We start from the raw sequence: 20,373 nt of genomic DNA, 5'->3' as shown, positions 1-20,373 counted from the left end.
GCAATTACCCTTTAAGCTGAGCTTCAGAGTCACTTCCCAAGAATCCTTTGGAAGCAAACCTTAGCTTTCTCTCCTCCTTAACACCCAATGTCATCCAGCAAGCATGTAAACTATTGCTGATTCTATTCTTTTAAGATCTACTAATAAAATACAGATAATAAGGTTCTTTCGCAATCTATGGTAACTGAAATCCCTAAATACACCAGGATGCAGTCAGTTTCAAATATTTCTCTTCATTACCGGTGCTTAAATTTGTACAAACTATTAAAGCCAAGTATGTCTTAAGGTTTTTCCATATGCCAAAAGCCAGGAGAAAAGATGAATAAAAGGCCTTGACATTCCAGATGAAAGAAAATGTAAATTAAAAAGTCCATGTAAGAACTTTATGGCAAGGAAATGAAAACAAACAAAATAAAACAACAAGCAAGAAACAAACCAACACCTCTAATGGTCTGTACTAATCCAAATACAGAAAGATCCCCAGCTATTAGGATTTTGTAGGTGCATTAGACAATAAGCAAACACGCAAGAGCTGCACAGAAGATTGCACAAATGGGATACTCTGGTGAGATTAACTTCATTTTTCCTTAGGAAAGCAACATGCAAAGGCTCTACATCTATAATGCAAAGCACTGTCTTTGGGGTCTTTTGAAACAGGCAAAGTTTAGTTTGACAAAAAAGACAGGAGCGGGCAATCAAATCCCATTCCAGATTCACATCCCAGCTTCCCAAAATGTTGAGATCTGGCTAGTTTGTACTAACTCATTATGCCATCATGTTTCTGAGAAGTTAACCAGCATTTACCCACTCCGCTGATCTCAGCGTAGTCAAAAGCCTTGCCACTCTCCCAGTCTGTGGCCAAGGCTGGAATCAATTGACTCCCCAGCTAACCCTTCCCTCTAGGGATTTCTTCCTCTTCCACCCCAAATTAGTGAACATTGAGAATGACAAACAGAAGCAAAAGGACCACACTTCAGAATTACCTTTTAAAGTTTTCATACACCAACATATAAACCAAACACAGCTTCTGTACAAACTCATTAGTACAGACTTGTCCACATTACTCACGACAAACCCAGCTGAAGGGCCAGTAGGCTGATCCCCATTCAAATGCATGCTCACCAGGTAGGCAAACAGCCTATCTAGAGCACAAACTGCTTTTAGTTAGTCTCAGTTATGCTCTGTCTTATCCTCACCCCACCACAATGAAGGTTACTAAGCTGCAAAGCTGCAGTGTCAGGGAACAGCAAGAGGGGCTGCACAGTGCAGAAGGAGCAGAGGGCAACCACAGCACCAGCCATGCCCTCACCCACCAGGACCCCATCCCCACACAGTACCTGAAATCAAAAGGTAGAGCTAGGTCCTTTGACAGCCCTGGACACATCAAGGGGTGAGCTAAGTCTTGGGGAAAGGAGATGGGAACAGCAGGAGAGAGGGCTGAAAATAAGGGCTGGAGACAGATGGGCTTAAAGAGAAGGAGAAGGTACTCAGATCTTCTGATCTGATGTGATCTGATGTGATCTGATCTGGAGACCCTGGTCACCTGGGAAGGATTTGTGGGTGGAGACCTCAGGTGAGGCCTCTGGGCAATTAAGGTTCATTAGCTTGCTCAGGCCATCAAAGAGAGCAGTCAGAGAGCAGTAGTAGGTGGGAAGCTCACAGGATTACTGTAAGACTGGAGCTTGTTTCCCAGTTTATTATTTTGCACATGAAAACGACATGCCATAAATGCAAACACCAGAAATTGAGGCTCTCTCAAGGTCCCAGAAACAAGTTATCATCTCCCTTAATTTGCCCTGTCTGAGGAAAGCTGGGGACACTTAGATTGCAGGCAGCTTCTCCAACTATAACTGGAGCATGAACAAGCTAAGACAAGACCCTCTCTTTTTCCTTTCAGGAAAACATATTCTGTTGAAGTGTTCTGAAAGTAACTGAATTTAAAAACAACAGGCACTTTATATTGGAGCAGTGAAGGGAACACACTGTGCTGGGTAGACTGACACATATATGCTAAATGTCTCACCAAACACGCAAATTCCAAACAGCACCAAACAATATAAGTTATAGCAGGTGCAAAACTCACAGCCAGTTTCTGTGCTTTATCGAATCTCCACAGGGAATGGAAAATAAAATTAAATTAAAAGCTGTGATTTTGTCAAGGTCAAATACTTCTGACTGCATTTTACTGCTGTTTAGGATTGTAATTCCTTGTTAAATCATGAGAAAACAACAAAATTACCCTCAGGACCAGTTCGCTAAGCAAAAGCCTGTCACATATCGCCAATTAGCACATATATAAAGGCACATAATAATGAAACATTACTGTTCATAATAATGGATACTACTGTTTTCAAATTCCCTAATGAAATTCTGTTTTTGCAGATACGAGCATCAGCACAGTTCTACTGATCCCTTCAAAGAGAAAGCTATTCTATAAACATACACTCCATTTACCTACACCACAACATTTACCAGGAAAAAAGTACTCCTGAGGGCTACTAAAGTAGACTCTTATTTCACAGTTCCCAGTAGTGACAATGTTATGGTTCAGATTTTTTTTGGACCAGCTGGTTACCATTTACTGGATGTTACTATTGTCTCCTGGATTAAAACAATCTGTTTTACAAGTTGTAATGATGTTTCTTCTGTGCTATTACAGCCTCCATGTAAGCTATCCTGGAGCATCTCCCACAGTCTCCAAAGTGAGACCAGCAGCAGCATGAGATGAGTACATGCCGTGGAATTCAATGGAGTTTTAGGATCTGGCCAAAACAGTGAACAGATTGTTGTCAGCCATAGCTCAGCCACTAAATGATGTTATTTCAAATAAATGTACTTTCTGAGCTAGGATCATTCTGTATGGAAAGCCTGCACATCAGAGGAGGACATAAAAAAGTCATGTGTTCTTAAGAAACGTATCGCTCATCTCCCTAGTGAAAAGCGATATATGAATGAATCCACAGCTTACTTATGTCCCTCTTTGTAAGAGATATTTTGGAATATGAAAAGTCTTCGTCTTCTTCCATGTAGTGTAGATGGGACAAGCAGCGTAAGCAGATGCAGTGGATGGGGTGACAAGAAATCCTAATAAACAGAATCCCTGATGATTCCAATGGCCACAAGTGGGAAGCAGGACAGGCAGGAAAACAGGTAGCAGCCATTTGGTCACGTAAATCATCATCTACTTCCCATTTACCTCTGTTGGTGAAGCCCACATGAAGAGCAGAACAGATGTTACAGAAATCCACCTACAACCAAAATGGTGATGGAACCTTCTGGTGAAAGGTGTTGGTGAAAATACCTTCTATAGGTAACTGAGTGGTTATACAGTGGCAGAAGTTTTCCAGAGGTGCTGCTCTATCATTATAAACATGGGCATTTTGGAAAAGTCTAGACTAGATAGATTTTAAACTCCTAAATGATATGCGCTGCTTGGGGAATCAAGACAGTGTCATCTGGCTTCTGAGCACATACATGAAGAAGAAATATAACAGCCAGAATATGAACATGGGAATGGCTGTGGGACAAAGGAAAATGCCAGATTCAAGCAGCTGATAGAGAAATGGCTGGTCTGTGAACAGAAAGCAACACTATACTGTGAAATAATGAGAAGAGTGTACGGCATGTACAGACTAAAATTCCTTCATGCTGGGAAGCTGTACAAAGTCTTCTTGCATAGACTTCTTTCTCTGTACTAACAAGGTGCTCTTCTCTGTAAGACATGTGATGCTGGGTTTCCTAAGCTCAGGTGTCACAAAATCTTGCATGTTTTATCAGGAGTATTGTGCAAAAAAAAAAAAAGAAAGGCCCAGGAATACTACAGCCCTTCCAAAATTCTCCCACTTAGGGGAGAGTCTCTTATGTTGGATTAAGTTTCAGGCTGTTTTGGAAAGCTCTTACTCTTCTGAGGGGGGATTTGGGTATGTATTTCAATACAAATTACTTAAAGGAAAGAAAAAAAACCACATATGTTTTCCTCAAGAAGTCTGGGGGTGGGGTGTGGGAGTGCATAAAACTCACATCCTGACCTAAGGAAAGGACTTGAGCTTTTTTTGATGGAATTAAAAAAGGTCTTCAGCACAAAATATAATCATTACAACCATAGCATTAGGACCAGTACTTTCTGCCTACCTATCTGATGGGGATTTTCATGCTCATCAATGTAAGGCCTGCAGTTTTGTCCAGTAGAAAATACACACACGTGCACCTACCTGCATTTGCTCTCAAACACACGCTGCCTTGTGCTGTATACGCAGCATATTGGCAGCATATTAATATGCTTCACTTCTGGATCCTTTCAAGTTGTACTATGTTCATTTGTTAGGATTTGTACATTCCAGCAAATGACTTGTCACCTCACCAATGGTCTCTGTGCTTACAGAATTTAGAAAACGTAAATATTCTGAGTAAAATTTTGCTTGTCCCATAGCAACCTTCATTGCATAAGATTGTACCTACAGCCCTTAAGAACAGTTTTTCTGAAGCCTTAAAACAAAAGCACCTGAGTAATCCTAAATATCATTAAGTATTAATCCATCCAAAATGTTTCCCATCATAATCATTTTTCAGCCAGAGACTGTATTTGTTCACCCATGCCTGAGGCAGCTGACAGGGCAGCTTGCCTGATTCCCCCAGCCCAGGAAGCACTTTCCACCACACCCAGAGTTTTCTTACAGGTCAAAGCTTTTTCTTTCAATTATGAACCTTGGGCAGAATGTCAAACAAAACATTTCCTTGCTTAGTTTGGGCTACCACCCCTGCCTCTGAAGCTCATTCCTTTCAGTTCCTCTGCTCCAAGGATTATTGTAGGACACTGCCTGACACTTCGATACGGAGCACCTGGACATGTTTCGGACAGGTTTTAAAACTGTACGGAGCTGACTGGCTAGAGGTCTCTCCAGCCTGTATAAAGACCTGCCTTCTGTGGTGAGAAAACTCTCCATTTGGTGCAGAATACTCATCTTTCTGCAGACTGGAATCTCATGGCTTTCAGACTTCAGAGCTTTGTCTGGTTGCTTGCAAAACTGAGGAAGAAATGACCTTCTGCACACATGCATAGATGCCCTGATATGCCTCAAAGCCTCACACCTCCCAGAGACATCAAACCTGTCACTACAAGTTGGACTAATGAAAAAGCCAAAAGCTGTTCCTATGTGGCCATCTGAGGAATCTTTTATGGCAGATTTTTTGACAGATTTGGGAGCAAAACCAGGGTGTGGATCAGAAAGGCTTTCTGATCCTATTCGACAGCCACATCACTGAACCTCCTGGCTATATAAAATAAAAATCTCCAGATAAGGAAATCAAGCTAAATAAATACTTTGCTTAAATTAAAGATGATGTCTCCAGGGAAGACCAGCAGCTTTGATTTTTCAGTCAGGCAAATTGGATGTTGTGGCAAGCTCCAGCAGTAGCTGCTGCATAGCTTGGCCCAAGCACTTTCATTAGTGTGTCTCTATTTCCCCTGCCACCCATCTTCTCTGTTCAGGGTATAAATTCGTTGAGTAAGGGACTCTCTGCATACATTAGCACAGGACCCTGAAAAGAAAAGCTCTGGTCTTTCACATAGAATCATGGAATCATAGAATGGTTTGGGTTGCAAAGGACCTTAAGATCATCGAGTTCCAACCCCCCCTGCCATGAGCAGGAACGCCTCACGTTATGCCATGTTGTCCAGTGCTCTATCCAGCCTGGCCTTGAATACTCCCAGGATGAAGCATTCTAACAAATAAGAAATATATGTCAGGAATCTTACTTTGAATTCATTGTGATCTGGAAGTTTGTCTTACTACGACTTCAGCATCAGATGCATTGCTCTTATTTTCCTTTTATCTGTTAAAAAATGAACATGAAACCACAAAAGGATAGGTTACTGTAATATATCAATGCATTACAAACACCCTCTCCCCAAAAATATTGCAACATTTTGGGTACAATAAACAATTTTTCATAAGATAAAAGTTGATTTTTCTTGGACTGTGAGACAGGACAATACCGGGATTGTCAGCGTCTGGCTCACAAGTGAGAAATGCACAGTGTCTGCATAGATTTTTTTATTTTTATTGAGGGGGGTGGGTAAATTAACATTCTGAATAAGATTTTTATGAACCATGAATATGAGCATTGACAAAAAATAACCTTCATAGCTCTGTGCTTTCCCTGACTTTGCTCTTTATTTCCAAAGCTGCTTGTGACAGATTATTCATTCCCCAAGATTGTTTTTTCCTGGTAAAAAGAGCACACCCAACCCAGTGCAGCAATACGTGCAGATATGTCATTTTCAACCCAGAAGGGTGGAGAATTACTTCTGGAGGACCACAAAGGGACAACACAAAAAGTAGTTTCACATGCACTGCTCTGAAACGTGCATACTTTTAGAATAGATCCTCACTTTGACCCAAAGACCGAGGGACTCAGCAATTTCAGAAATATTGAGGAATTCTGACATAGACCTAACAGTGGTTTTGATACATATGAAACAGATCTTTGATAAGAACATCATCTGTATCTGGTAAATGGAAAATCTGGGGCTACTAATAAGCTTAACAATATTTCTTCAAGCCAAAGCCTTCAGATGGGTATTATAAGAAAATCTGGCCACATGGTGACTTTAACTTAGCAGCTCCCTTTTGTACAGTAGTGTGTAGTTTACAAAGTCACTGGTGTCCTCACAGTTTGACAACTGCTGAGGCAAGGAGTTTAGCCCAACAAAATACAGAGTCATTGACCTCAGAAGAAAAGTCTTTTTGATTTCAAATCAGCAAGATGATGACATAAGACCAGAAACACCAAGTGAAGAATGTCAGTAGAGTATGCATGATCCACGAAGCTAGTATTCTCACCAAAAACCAAGAAATGCTATTGCTGAAGCTTCAGTTGCCAAATATACATCATTCTTCTCCTCCTCCTGTGCCAACAGCTGTCCATATTACATAAAGAAGCCTTGTTTCTTGGTTTGCTTATAGTCATTGTATAGGTGAGGAGTCCTGGAAGATCTCCTATCAAATCAGCAACTTGGCAGAAAGCAAACAGAGCAATTTGCTGGATTTAGAAACTCAGTGGGGATTGTGTCAGGAGACTTCAGTACATGCTGATGGGATCCTGTACTGCTATCTAGCCTTTAGTAGTTGAGCACCTATTCCACAGTGGAATAATACAGAGGAAACTCTCGAGCGAGAGAGAGGGAGAGACAGTGTTCATGCAGTCCCCTGTAGGTAACTACAATGCAGATCTGAATCAATTATACTTTGACTAAACCAAAACCCACTGAGAATGTTTGGGCAACAGCAACAAAAAGTCCTCACTCCTGAGCGTGCAGACGTACTCTATACCAAAAATTAGTCTCAGTGTATGCCAGAACTGGTGCACGTTGCACATGATGAACTGCTTGCTGTCTTTCACATATGGTAGAGAGCACAAGCTGGACTATGCAAGTGTTGTGGCATATTGCTTTTTCTGCTCCACTTTATGACTCAGCAACTGTTACCTGGGAAATAAAATTGAAAAAAAAATCAATTATTAATAAGTAATCTTAGCATACGGCCTTCAAAACAATTCAAAGCACCCTTTACACGTTCTCTGTCTCAAGGCAAGAAGTGACCCACACCTAGCACAGAATTCAAGATCCAAATATCTCCTTCTGCTTTTCAATTTGCGATGAATTAGCTGGCTGTGGTTTATAAAATTTATAATAGTCATTCCTAATATGTGTCCCTCCCTCATGCTGCCAACCCAGGTTTGTTCAACTTGCTTTTGACACTCTTGATAATTGCAGTTATTGGAAATGAAAACTCTTAAGCACCCCTAGTAACCAGAGTGATAATCACCAGCTGAGAACTATAAAACCCTCTGGTAGTTGCTACATGCATATCCAAACATCTAACACAATATGTACCAGTATCACGTTTAGATTTCCATGACTGATACGTTGGGATCTTCTATACAGCAACCACTATTACTAAATTTAACTACTTCATCTAATAGCCAAAGGAGCCTTATCTTCCAAGTGATTTTCTTGTGGTTGTCGGGTTATTAACCTCTTTAGCTTTGAAAGAAATTTAAAAGCACTATTCGCTTATGAAGGATCTCATTTCCCATCTGTGGAATTTGGAGAATTTCTGAAAGGCAGAAAAGTATTAGGCACAGATGTTCTTCCATTTATTATCCTCAAGATAGTGCATATAATGTATTAGTCAGGTTTGGAAAACTGCTTGCCAACTGACAATCAACAAGAGAAACCTGCAAATAATTTAGTGAGGATTGGTTATAAAACTGTCTGTAGTTTAAACTGTAACACACTGCTTGCAGAACTGTTGATAAACATTGGTATACAAAGCTTAGAGTTAATTTATGCCCACCTCTGCAAAATACAATGATGGACTAAGAAGAAAGACCCTTTCTTCTCACCATGGTTTCACCCAATAAGGCTTTAGGATATCTATCCCAAGATGCTAGTCAGGGACAGACCTTTACTAGCTGAGCTAGATAACTGGCAACACAGTGAAAGACAACAAGCCCTGTATTAAGTGCAGTAGCACCAGTACCTCCCTGCATGAAGCAAGAGAGTTTGGGGTGTCAGAGCAGGAGTAAAGGCAGCTGGGACCCAACAGAGGGAAGAAGATCAGAGGATGGTGCTGTCTCATACCACTCATAATTCTTTACCTAAAAGGTAATAGTCTTAAGCAGGACTCCTCTCATTCAACAACTGAAGGTAGATTGGACAGGGAAGGAAGAAAATCTAGGCTTGCATTGAAGGACTCACCCATACAACTTGTCCAAGGACAGGTTGCTCTGAAATACACAAATGATCTGGGATAATGAGATAAGAACCCAAGACCCTTTACCTGTTGAAGCTCTGCTCTATGGACTATGAAGTCACACATCTCATCTGGGCCAGTGAATCTGGAATTAAACCAAACCAAAACATAAAGACCTATAGCAGGGGCTCTGGAACGCTTTTCAGAGATGGGACATCCTGACCTTGAATTCCCTTCAGTTTAGGAAAAACAAAAGCATCCTCTCACTTGATGAATAATCTCACTAGGATACTATTATGGAAATCCTCTTCTTCCAGCTATGTTTTAAAAGGCACTGGCATCTGTGAGTTCATTTTTTGAGGAACCTAATCCTTTCAGTACGTTATCAGGCATTTTCTGAGAATGCCTGCAACTAGGTAAATCCACTAGTGGGGCTTTTTATTGTTTGGTTGTTGTTTTGGTTTTTTTTTAGGGAGTCACCATTTATGGGACTAGGTACCACCACTGATGGCAAAATCCGCTAGCTCCATTCAGACTTATGTACCACCTTGGATTGGCTTGCACAATTATTATGCTCTGTTCTGGGGACTCCAATGCCACAAGATCAACTGCTCCTGAGTACATCAGGGGGAAAATGCACTGTTTAAAGACCTTGATGGTTTTGACTTTCATGCTAGCAGCTAGGTTGCTCAGTCCTGTGAAGATTAGGGTGAAATGTTCAGAGGTACAACTCTAGGCACCTGGAGAGCTTAACACCAAGCAGGAAAGCTCCTGGAGGGGTCAGGTACCTCCAGAGTCTAGTAGTAGCTTAGCCAGCTTTTTTGGAGCACTTTTGGATGGAGAGTCCTAAGCTGTTTAATAGCCTTTGCCACAGTATTGCTTGCTGGTAGCAGGAGCAGACAGCTGTCTTTTGTAGATTATTATTTAAAAAAAAGATGGAAAATACATCATGTCCATTTTCTCAGAAGTTCTTTCCAAGTTTCTGAAGTGTACAGCAGTTGGCACCTCCATGAGCATTGCCACCTGTAACTTCTTTTTCATTATGCCAACAGCAGGAATGAAAATGCAGACTGCAGTCTGAAAGCCCCACAAAAGAAAGGGCCTCATCCATTAGCTTGGATCCATGGTCATCCTTGGTAGATTAGCCACAAGAGAGGTTGTTTAACATGCTTTAGCGGTACATCAGCCTGACAGAGTCTGCTCACAGCACAGCAGCATGTAATGGAGAAGCCAGACTAACACTGACAACAGCTATGGCTATCCTCAGGTAGGATAGTCCTGAGTTGTGCTTACGCAGGAAAGGATTACTAAAACCGTGGGGTTGTGCCAGGACAAATGCTTTCCCCATCATTCTTCAGGTGTGGGAGGCCAGTTCGCTATCACACTACTTCAGAGTCCTTTACATCCGGTTTTGGTTTTATCAAATTCATAATGCCTTTGTTGCCACCATTCCGGTCATATAGTGGTGGCTATCAAGTCACCAACGCATGGCTATAGCAAGGAAATCTGTATCTCAGGAGATGCATCTGCTGTTCACTCCTAGGCAGTCATCTGATGCCACTAGATTATATAATGAATTTGAATCTGCCAAGAATGAACGAGAATCATATAACAGTAGAAACCTGTTTCACATACTAGATCAAAACAGGCACGAATGATGGAAAGAAACTGTTTCTAAGCTGAACTTCACACATTCCAGTTGCAAGGCTTGGCAGACTATCAAGAGACTGAGTGGAGACTCTGGTCTGGGAAAAGGGAGTACCCTGTCACAGCAAACTCCACAGCATCACAGCTGGTAGCCAATGGCACAGCCCCCTAATTGAAATAAGGCTTTCAGTCATGCATTAAAAATGACAGTTTCTGAGATGGCAGATTCCAAATGTCAGCAGGAACCCGATGGCTTCTTTCACTTGCCCAAGCTCAGACTGGCTCTTCATCAGCAGCACATGACTTTTGGGACCTGCTGTTGAACAATCAGCAAGTTGATATGCTGTGATTTATGAACCATTATATTCCACACTGCAGATCCCAAACATGCAAGGGCAGACAAAGATTATAGCTGTTCCTGAGACAGGGAAACCAGTGACAAACAGGAGCTTCTGACCTGCTTCTTGGCTGTGCACTGCCTCATGGCTTTATGGGGAAGCTAATTCTCATGTGAAGCCAGTCTCCATGCCACTCCAGGGGGAGATGGTGTTTGATCGAAGATGGAAAGAGTAAATCCTTAATAGGGAAAAAAGCAGTTGGTGCTGTACTTACTCATCTCCCATCAGTTTAGTATATCATGTAGTATGAGTAAATGACTGCAATCTAGTTATTTTTCATCAGCTTCTCCTAGAACAGATGTGCAAGTGATGCTTCATTCTGCAAACTGGGAAAGATATAGCATCCTCCTACACATTTTACCTCCCAACTTCTTGGATAATCTATATATACGTATCTATCTGTATATATACAAGTTCATTAATTTTATACATGCTGTGTGTACATTAATGAAATGCACTGACAATTCTGGAATAATTTTAGAAGGCCTCTAAATTGTTATGGACATATATTGACTATTTTGTTCCAACAAAGTGGAGCCATTTTTCATAAGGTCAGAACATTAGTGAATATATCTTTGGTGATGATCCCATTTCCAAGCACTGGACCTTTCTAATGCATTATTCTGTATTTGGGAATAGCACTGAACTTGAAATCACTGGTGGGCTTTGTCTGGAGAAACTGAAAAGAAAACTGGCTTTTGACTCTGCCTTGAAGTCTCGAGAACCTTTGGACTATTTGAACACCAGTACCCAGATATTGGCCCTGATTATTAATAATGCTCTGGGTTCTGTAATACAGCTGCTGTATTTATCAGTTTGGTGTAGCACTGGACTTAACCACTGATCTTACTAGCATCTGTTTGAACCTTTGTATTCTGCATATGATAATGGGAAAAGGTGGAAGAATCTAGGGTCAAACTTCAAATCTGTTGTTTTTCTCTATCTGCAGAACTCCAGCTTCTCAGCGCCATTTGGGAGGAGGAGTCATAGAGTACAGGATAACAGTGCTGCTGGCTTCTTGCTATGTCTTCTTTGCCAAAAACGAAAAAAATATCCTTGCAAAATACACACAGCGGTGAGAAAGAGATTCCAAATGCTGAGGAGTTTTTTGCTATAGCTGTCCCTTTCCTACTGAAGAGTAAAGCTCAGCAGAGTCAGAAATGAAACCCGACTCTAAGTTGTTTTAACCATGAACTGTTTCTTTCTATGGAGCAACAGACTGGAACTCAGGCAGTAAAAAAGCTCCTGCATTGCCACCCACCAGATGCCTAGAAGGTGGTCTACTACGCTCACATTCACTGAATTAATAAGACCTCTATACTTACAAAATTCAGATAATGATGTCTGACTTCTGCATACAAGCAACCAGCACTTCAGTGCAGCTCCTTATCCTGGATTTTATAACCAAATCCTAATTACTGATTAATCCTCTTCAAAAATCTAGATTGAATCAAGTACAAATCAGAATATTCAAGTAGCAAAATACCCACATATAAAAACAAAGGAATAATCAAAGCTGTAAACAAAAACACATGCAATGCATATGCTTTTGAATAACGCGTTGCTGTTATTTTTAAACTCAAAAGACCAAGTATGTACTCTTTTCCCCATTTGTAGTAGATGAGAAAATCCAGATTCTATGCACTTCAGTTTTCATCTGTTTCATATGAAAAAACTATTCCTTTTTATTTAGTGCCCAGACCCCTTGCATTTCTTACATAATGGTAAAAGTAAGGCTAAGGTATTCAGGAACTGAATGTCTCTTTTGGAGCCTGAACCTTCATTATCATTTCAAACTATATCCTGTTACAACTAAGATAATGAAGTGTCTGAGAAGTGCTGGAGCAATCCCTTAACTCCTTAACTGTTAGAATAAAAACTGTATTTTTTTCTATTTCACGTCTGAAAAAATATCTCAAAACAGATTTTGTGCTATTTAAATTTGCCAAACCAATGTCTTTTAAGCTTAATTAAAAAAAATCATGATTCTCATCTTACTGGAGTATTTGTATCAGGACACCCACCGAGAACAAGTTCCATGCACAGCATATAAGCTCCTAAAATATGGGTACATAATGGAAGGATTGATACATCTTTAATGATGACAGGGCCAAGGTAATAAAATCTAACACCACAACGTTACCTCTTTATACCAAAATTATACAGAAATAAACAAATAGAACATGTTGAGAAATTATACAGAAACTCTATTAAACATTTTAAAGGGCAATAAAAATGCCTTTGGCCCATTAAATGTACTCTACTGACTACATGAACCAGTGCCAAAAAGTATCAAAGCTTTTACAAAGAAAAAGGTCCAAGAACTTGGTAGTGTGTGTCCTTACTGAATAATCAAGTGAATGTGCTGGGCATAACCCATGATAAAGTATACAGGACATTTCATGTGCACACATACATATATGCATGTATTACCCCCGTACTGATATCCACAAGCACACTTGATGTGGAAGTTAGAACCCACTTGATAATTTGGCAGGGATATGACACAGTCAGTCCACATTCTGACCGTATCTCGTCAAAAATGTAATTGTTTCAACTTTCTCTAAAATTTAAAACTTTGGAATACATTCTAATATTACTTTAAGAAACCTGATTCACCTATAAAAAGTCACTTTCCTTTTCTCCATTATTTTCACCTTGAGCACTAGAGCAAGTTTCTGTCCACAGGCAAATGCAAAGGAGCATCTCACAGTCCCAAAAGCAGTTTCATCTGAGGACTGAAGAGCTGTGGACAGAGATTTTTTTTTTCCAGTTCTGGAAAAGACAGAAATCAAACCTAGAAACAGGTGTTTTTTATTTTACCTCAGAACTGATTTATCATTAAAAAAACTAATAACGTGTATTAATCTGTATTAATCTGTATTAACATGTATTTCTCCATCTCTTGTGCAGTTAATTTGTAAGGCAAAATTCTAATCCCAGTAATTAAATAGTAATAGCTGTAATTAAAATTACAACTATTGTAAATTCTTCCTCAAAAGTAAACATTCTATCTAGTGCTACCAGCAATTCCAGACACTGTTCTGTGACTAAACCTAGGTCTACCTCTTTCTAAATCATAACACTTTAGTACTATACATAAGCCTAGTTGCACTAACACATGCTTCAAACTTTTGAGTGTATTTGCTCTACGATCTCTTAATGTGGCCAGAAGAGAGAGGAGACACCCTGAGCCTTAAATAATTATTGGAAAACAGTAAGAATCCAAATTATTCTTTCCTTTAAGCTTCCTAGTCCATCTTCTCTGCTTCACATCTTCCTTGTAAAGACTGTTAATCTTTTATCAAAATTTCACACGCTCTACTAAACGCCAACAGCCCACAATTCACTAATCTCACTGCCACATTTGAATTACAGTCCATTAGATTTAACCTCTCAGACAATGACAAAGGGCTCTTCTTTAATGTTATTCTCAAGTCATCTGGCTTTTTAAGGACCCCGCAGACAGAAAGCATCTCCGGAAGTCACTCTAACTTTACCTTAGTTTGGATCTTTTTAGTATCAGTATTATAAAAAGAAAGTCAGAATCATGTATCAAGAGGATTTGGATAGCCCTGTGAAGGTGAAGAGGAAATTGATGACTTGCTTGGAAAAATCCAAAGGCAAAAGAAATGCAGATGAAGATTTTCACTTTGCTATTTGAAACAGCCACAAAAGGTTGGAAAGTCAGTAGACTGGGGCTACTCCAGTGACTGTGTACACTCCTGTCTTTGTACAGGAACGGTAATTCAATCTATTTACAGTGACTTCTACTGTGACCTCTGGAAGACGTCGCAATAAACTCAGGATGGATCTATGAAAAACATGTTTGAAAAATTCATAGCTAACCAGACGACAAAGAGTTTGGCTTCCCTTTTGAACCAGATGGAAGAGATTTTGCATAAAGCCCATGTAGGTTTATTTTCTTGTGTTCAAACCCAAAACAGCTGAGGTCTAAGTGACTTTGGATCACTAAATACATGTCTGATTTTTCCCTTTATCTAATTTCATTTTTCTCTTGCTGTTGAATTTACTCATCTTTCAGCTGCTAAGCTAATATGAGGCACATTAGCTTTGCGGAGTTTTCCGTGAACATTACTATATAGGGCTGCAGTCAGGTTAAAACAACATGTATGCACTCACGGAAGCAAGAATATAGAGCCTCTTCCCTATGCTTATTCTAACAGCTTTAGCCAATCAAAATACTATTTTACTAAAGAGTTTGAAATGTTAGAATAGCACAAGCATAAGATATTAGTCTCTTACACATCCATTTTTCTTCAGATATATTATCAGAAACACGTCTAAGTATTAATAACACAAAGTAATTGACAGAAAAAAATCTTATAATAGGGAATAGCAGCACAGATATTGCCTTATCAGCCAAACCAAGAATAAGAATAAAGACATGAGAAGGAATTTCATAGGGAACATTTGGCAGCTGGCATAAATCATAGGTGGGATGAATGAGGTCCTCCCAGAGTTATTCTAGATCAGCTCTTCTGCTATAGCAATAAATGCAAGGCCCATTATGTTGATTGTGTATAGAGTATTATCAGTAATATGCATAGCTCAACCTACTAAGCTAATATAGTTCACATTATCCTGCCAAGCTACTCAGTCATTAACTGCTCTTGTGTTTCGTCATTTATTTAACTTCCACATTTTGTAATATTTTCATTCACACCTAAAATCATACAAGACTACTAATGAAATAGAAGGTGGTTTGATATGATATTTTCAGCAACATTTCATGGAAAGTGTGTAAAATTATATATGAATCCAGTTAAGTCCTTGGTTTCCATTAAGAAAAGCATTTCTCGCACACAAATGCAAAAAATTATGCCTAAAAGTGTGAAATAAAAATCATCCTCCTTTGTCTGCTTGAGAAGGTCACAGGATAGTTTAGTTTGGGAGGGACCTGGGAAGTTATCTAGCCCAAACTCCTGCTCCAAGTGGAGTCACACCAAGTTGCTCAGGTCTGTCTTCAGCTAGGTCTTAGAAAGTGCAGAGACTACACAACAGCTCTGGGTAACACAATGCCCCAGTAAGACAGAAATTTATTAAATGCAGTGCAATAAGTCTTGTGGACAAACCCACAAGCTAAGTCTTTTTAAGATGTACATCCTCTCACAAAGCTGGAGACCTAAAAAGAAGTGAAAAATGGTCTTCTATTCCCATTTTTCACCCACTTAATTTGTCATTACTTGTACTACTATCAGTGTGAGGCTTTTCTTATTTATGATTCCAAATATGAAAATGGCTTGAAAATGAGTAGTTTTGGGGATGTTTTTTTTCAAATCCAGCATTTTGCTCTCATCAGTTGGATGTGAGCTTACCTGAACCCCCCTGGGAGTGCATACACTTATTCAAGAGGTACCTCTGTCCACAGCATGTGCAGCAGCAACAGTAATAGCACCAGCTTGGTGTCTGTGCTGAGATTGCTGCCCTTCCTGTGGCCAACTGTAAATGAATACAAATGCTCAGCTGAAGTTTGCAGTATTTTTGCAAGCAAAACTCAGCAAAGCAATTTGGTCAACCATGATTGTTCTGATGTTATCAAAAACATCACAAATTCATTTCAGCTCTTCCTGTTGTAATAGACTTGGTCATCTGTTACAGTTTTATACAGCACTTCTATTTTTTCTGCCTGCCTGTGATAGGGCTTTTTTTCTCAGTTTCTCCCCAGTGAGGATAGAAAAGGACTTGATTAGGGCCATGAAACTTCTGCTGGGTTGCAGAGCAGTTTGTAGGAAGGGTCCTGCTAGTTGGCTATTTTTATTTTCTGGCATCATTAGATGTCTGGAAAAATGCCCTGAAAAATTGAGTCCAGGCACATTGACTTCAGAAATTGTTATATATTAACCAGAAATTTCCTCTTTCCCCACCTACTTTTAAAAATTTTAACAGTGGAATATATTGAAACATGCAGAGAGCTATAAACCAGCCAAGTGGACTTACATAAAACTCACCAAAATGATCCACTTTGGCAGTGGAATAAATCAGAGGAAATATCAGCTAGGAAAGAGGATATCCAAAGAAAGCGACTGCAAACCGCTAGTTAAAATTGAAGTATGATATCCCTTTCGATTCACATTTCTTTATTCTCCAACAGCCAATGACATTTTCTAAATCATAGAATCATAGAATAGTTAGGGTTGGAAAGGAGCTTAAGATCATCTAGTTCCATCCCCCCTGCCATGGGCAGGGACACCTCACACTAAACCATCTCACCCAAGGCTTCATCCAACCTGGCCTTGAATTTAAGAATTTTTTCTCTGTTAAGAGATTTGCTTTCAGGAAAAATTCCTGTCAAATCCATTTTATTTGTCATTCTCCATAGAAAAAATAAAAATAAAGATCATCCTTTCCTTTGGACCAGCATGGAATGTTTACAGGCTGATCACTTCAAGGGCACATTTGTCCCTTGGTGTTGGATGTAAACGCAGTTACTTCAAGCTGGCTAATGAGCATCTCCTGGGAGATCTGACAAGTGTTGAAACGCATATGACAAGCCTTATTCTTCTGCCAGATTGCTGTCCCCAGCATTTTATAGGCCAACATCTTTTGTCTGTGGGGAGGAAGGAAGCCGAGTGCCACAAAGATGAGGGCAAGGTTGGAAACTGCGATCAGAGCCTGAATGCCCTGGCATCTGTTACAAGCACACAGAGTTGAAATGATATTTCTGAGAACTCCCATTACTGTTTGTAACTATGTATTCCAGGAAAACTCCCAATATAGTAGCCATTGTGAACAAAGACTGCAGGCTAGAAGCAACAGATGAGCTAACCTTCCTGCTTTTTTGGAGCATATTTTCTTTGGCCCAGAGCTGCAGGCAGGAACAGCCGCCATGGTGCAAGGTGCAGGAGGCACTGCAGGTGCAGGGGAGGAAGGCTGGCTCCTGCCCTACCTCAGCAGACCAGGATGCAGCCAAGAGAACAGGACTGAAATGCTCATCGATGAAACGGCAATCATAACCAGGCTTCTCTCATCCACCCTGCTTTCTGTAGTTCAGAATGTTTTGTAAGGGTGGGAGCACGCTGGCAATACAACACATGAGGTTTTGGTTTCAGCTTCTGCAGCCCAGACAGGCTGTGGTGAGGAGTGCTCCTTTTTGTCTCTTTTTCTGCCAAAGATGGGCAGACACAGAGCCCCAGGAGCTGCTGTGCGCATCCCAACCACTTCTCTGGTTCCAGTTTCTCAATCTTAGTGTTTCAGAAAAAAAAAACAAAACCCAAACAGACCACTCCTAACCCTGCAGGTAATCGCAGCACCCAGCAAGCAAGCAGTGCAGCCATCACTTTAATCGCTTCCCACAAAATACCCTCAGAGATTGAGTTTTGGCATTTGACTAATACTGAACTCCTTACCTATGCTTTCGTCCCTATTTTTTTTCTCCCCGTGATATTAGCTTCAGATTTCAGTGGTTTGCTTACTTTTTAATTAAAGACTTTGACATTTTGAAGCCATGTTATATTTCCTATCTTGGCAATATTCGAAGAAGGACTACACAGATGGGCAAATAATCATATCAAGATCTGAGGTAACACTTCCCTTCATCTCGGTCCACTTGGGTAAACTCACACCACATGCCAGCATGAGCTATTCTTGTAACAAGGGCTGTAATCCCTGCTGAAACTTATTTAGGAAGGGTAATTTTAGCTACGCATAAGAGCCATACATTAATTATACTACAGGTGAAATCTGCTGGGAATGGCTCTGATGATTATAAGTTACACAAACGGCATATATTACAGAGGCTTCAAATTCTGAGCAAATGTGACAAAATATATTTTTCTGTAGTAACTTTACCTGCAGTCTCTTAAAGGAATCACCAAACCTGTTTGAATTCTATGGCTTTTGTTGCTGTCTTTTGGTCTGCTTGGGTTTTAGTTTTTTGTTTTTTCAAGTCTCCAGCCTTTACAGTTCAATCATTTCACTTCAGTTCTTGCTAGGTATTCCCTCTGTGCAAATGCACTGTAATGCTATCTTATTTCTGAAGAGGAGTTTGGGAGGCTTGGACAGCATCTGTAATGAGAGCTGTGTGATGGTGCAAACCTCTGCTGTCTCCTCTCCCTTTTACAGGGTGCTGCATGCATCCTTGCACTTTTTCCAGGGAGGAGAAGAACCAGGTGCCCTATGAAACAGCAAAGGCAGTCTGAAACATCTCTGAAATGCAAGCATGTGATAAACGTGATGGTGGCTGATCCTACCTCGGACATGAATAAGCTACCACAGCTACAAAACCTAGTTTCTTTGCAGATATCCATCTCTTTACACCAAAGTTGCCAAGTTACCCCAGCAAGCTCTTGGGTATCTGTTTCATTAGAGTTATTTGCCACTGAATTAAATTCTTCTGTAAACCGTTTGTTTCTTATTGTACTCTGGTGTATTGGGGGCACCTGGGGCTCACTTGTAAAGCTACAGGCAACATGTTTCTTGCACACAGAGTAATTCTCACGTGGAGTTTTAAAAGTTAAAGCCAACTCTCCCACATGAAGGTGGTCTATCAGCTGTAATCCCAACAGGTAAATGGCTGCTTGGCACAGTCTGAATACAGCTCATGTTGACATTTTGTTGGACTCATTTCCACAGCACTGCTTTTGGATCCTCCATGGCATTGCAGAAGGGAAACGTTCCTGCCACGGGCAGACTGATGCATAAAGGCAAGGATGTGAGGCATGGAAACCCTCTCCAACATGAGCAGGGAATCTCTGTCAAAACACAGGGTGCTTTAAGATATCCCCTAGGAAAACAGCAGCTGCTTTCTCATAAGAAGGTGCAGTGGTTACCAGTTGCAGCCATCTAGGCCAACCCCAGGGATGATTGTCACTGAGCCCTGCACTGCCAGGGCACGGTTCCCCTCTTGGCTGCTGTATCTGTACCAGACTCCAACCTGACCAACTTCAGATGACCTCTTTTGTCTTCACAGCATCTATAAATATCTATTTCCTTGTCTAGTTCTAGCACAAAACTTCCCTGTTAACTTGTTTCTGCCCAGCTCTGGAGCAGTGACATGCTTTAGGTTTGGCACCTTAGCCCTCTGCGCAATAAGAAGAGGTCAATGATGCTGACTTGAGGATAGTTTTGTTACACCATAGGGTGGACAGCATGTAGATACGGACCCGGGAAGCATCAGGACAGCACAGTCCCAAAGACTGCAGCTATGTTTAGCTATGCAAACATACAACATATCAAATACCAAATATGTCACAGGTCCAGAATTAAAGATTGCCACTGCTGGCTCTTAGGCTGCTGTAACTTTTAGAAGAAGATTCACATGGTAACTAGACTCGCATATGTAATTGCACTGATTCAAGTTCACTTTGACTTGTTACGTTCTACATGTGGAATAATAATGGTGTTGCGAATAATTTTGATAAAACTCACCCTCTATTCGAAGTGACGAATGTAAGGGGCTTAGAAAGTGCACATATTGCCTGGGTCTGCAAGGAAGAGAAGTAGCCTGCTCAATTTCACAACAATAATAATTTTGCTAAAAAACTCTAGGAATATAAACATTGATAAACTTGCCTTACAAATATTATTGTAAGGATGCCTGTGACACACTG

This window comes from Pezoporus flaviventris, unplaced genomic scaffold, assembly GCF_033815535.1.
Source record: "Pezoporus flaviventris isolate CSIRO_AGI_PZ_B2104156 unplaced genomic scaffold, CSIRO_AGI_Pfla_v1 ptg000002l, whole genome shotgun sequence".
Lineage (NCBI taxonomy): Eukaryota > Metazoa > Chordata > Aves > Psittaciformes > Psittacidae > Pezoporus > Pezoporus flaviventris.
This window is presented reverse-complemented; position numbering follows the sequence as displayed.